At 42.9% G+C, this 2,500-nt stretch overlaps 1 protein-coding gene across 1 annotated transcript in view; it reads left to right on the top strand.

Moving 5' to 3' along the window:
- LOC138004043 (long-chain-fatty-acid--CoA ligase 1-like) overlaps nucleotides 1-2,500 on the top strand; it is a 37,346-nt gene that overhangs the window by 20,947 nt on the left and 13,899 nt on the right. The gene's annotated exons all lie outside the window — the stretch shown is intronic.

Genomic DNA, 2,500 nt, shown 5'->3' with positions numbered 1-2,500 from the left:
AATGAGCCGAAATTTAACCCGGACCACGCCGTTTCCAGAACATGATGAAGTAGAGGAAATGAAAACGAAAAGAAAGTGCAAAACACTAGGTGATAAGCCATTGATCTGAAATTCGTTCATTTTGTAAAATGAGAAAGCAAGACAACAAACACAACAAAAAATAGACATAAGTCATAATGCAAAAGAAAGCAGAGAGAAAAATACACTGGAAGAATGTCTCCCATTACGAAAAAACCAGTGGTGATGAACCCATCGGGCCAAAAAACTCACTGCAAAAGGTAGTTTTCGATCGAAATGCAACCCATCACGTAACTCCAAGGATTGGAGTTGTAATATTGGATCAAAGTTTGGCAAAAGACTAACTCTGCAGCACAGCGCGATCATTGACATGATAAATATGCTTCGAACCATAATAAAAAGCTTTCCAACTACACATTGTTACGTTGAAAAGCATTTATTTTTCTTGTTCCAACCATCTCTTCTGGCTCTCCTGACCCAAACGAAACTCGCAGATCGTGAGTGTCCACGACACAAGGTTTCGTCATGACTCGTACCTTACTAGAGCACGTATGTCTGGTCATCGATCTGGAAGGCTTTCTCTTCTCCACGCATCTCAAACAGAGACAGGGCGAATATATCATTCATTGTGAATAGGTTTGGTGCGATTGGACAGGTCGACGTGGCTGCCGGCGCTTGCCATTATGCAACTAGCGTTCCTTGGCCATTTTGTCACTAAAGGATCATCGCACTGCTCATTATTGTACCCGCCACATTCACGGACTCGATTAGGACGAACCAGTCCTACAGGCCAAGGAATAGCCTCCCACACAGACACTCTCACGGCTTCGTCACGCGTTCCTCCCTCACGAGCGTCTGCTGAAACGCGCCGAAATTTACGTAGACCAATCATTCGAGATTGTGGAAGTGCACTTTGGACCCTGAGAAATTGTATGTACGGTTACTTCAAGAAGATGGATTTTGCGTTCTGGGCATTTAAAGAAGATGGATGCATTTAAAGAAGATGGATTTTGTGTTCTGGGCATCTAAAATTTTAAATTTTTTAGAAACTAAAATTTTTATTTAAAATCGCTGACTTAAATTCTTATCAAAGAGAACCTGGAGCGTATAAATTTCATGCTTTGGCTGAGATGTTTGCGGCTCTTCACGGAATGAGTGCGGTAGAATTAGTATGCTTGAAACATCTTGCTCCCGTGCGATTCAAACCTATTTGTGGCGTTCGCTTGGGATTGATATCATATTTTCATTTCTTTCCGTGCTATTTCAGTGGAGTCGTTTCGTTTGAATAACCTTAGGAGGCAGTGTGGCTCAGTGGTTAGAGCACTTGCCTTGAGATTCGGAGATCCCGGGTTCAAGACCCGCTCTGACAACTCGTTTTCGTTCCTGGTAGTCCGTGGTTCAACTTCCCAGCTGCACTTGTAAATAGCCAACTGGTTTGCCTCCGGCCAGTCGGGCTTCTTAACAGTTGTTCCATCGTTTTGTTGTGTTTCATTGGCCCTGAAAAGCCCCAATGGGTAGTGGTCAATTAAGTATGTATGTATGGAACCACATTTCTTGTAGTCCTTCAGTTGAATTAAGGTTTGCTTTATTTTTCAAATCGAGGAAACACTGAGTACGAACAATCGGTTCGCAACACAAAAGCATTAAATTAATTATTAGAGACGATCATCGCTAACGCCTGAAAATTTCAAGCTTAAACGCCGTAATGGATTTTTTTCAAACTTTTTTTTCGCTACTGTCCTAGTTGCGTTCATTGCCCTTGAAGGTAATGGTTCTAGTGCAGTTTGAATACACTCGCAATACCTTAATATTTTTGTTCCTATTTATATATTTCCACGGTTCTTTCAATTTTAGATGAAACGACACCATACCCTTGCTAAGCACTCGCATTTTGACTCGCGAATGCATACCGAGGAAACAAAATTAATGTTTCTGAGGAATATTTTGGAAAGGCTTTGTCCCTTTCATGATTCATCCAAGGAACAAGTTGACCCATTGAAGCTCCCAGGGAAGCAATCTACACAGCGCCGATTGGTTCCTATGTAACCCGCACGTGATTTCCAGATGACAATTACTTAACAAAGGAAAAGGAATGTGTGGCTCGTTTCAGCAGACGCTTGTGGGGGAGGAACTCGTGACGAAGCCCTAAGAGTGTCTGCGTGGGAGCCAAGCCAAGGAACTCAAACGAGATATTTATACCTTGTATGATCTTTACAAGACCTCAGACCGAACTTCGGTGCCATACAAAGTGGATATCGTGGAGCGAATGTGGCTGGCCCTATGGCAGATTTCCTGCATCAATTTAGAACCATTGGGTTGTCCAAAATTCGATGGCATGCGTCGTCTTTCGTCCGAGGCCTTTCCTCTTCTCCGGCATCGTTGTCCCAAAGTCGAATGCTTTATCATTTCGTCCATTGGATACGAGGGAAAACGTGACTCAGTCGAGACATGCGTTACGTCAAGGAATAACGTTCTCGACGTT

Source organism: Montipora foliosa, chromosome 5 (genome assembly GCF_036669935.1).
Source record: "Montipora foliosa isolate CH-2021 chromosome 5, ASM3666993v2, whole genome shotgun sequence".
In the NCBI taxonomy this organism is placed as follows: domain Eukaryota; kingdom Metazoa; phylum Cnidaria; class Anthozoa; order Scleractinia; family Acroporidae; genus Montipora; species Montipora foliosa.
This window is presented reverse-complemented; position numbering and strand designations above follow the sequence as displayed.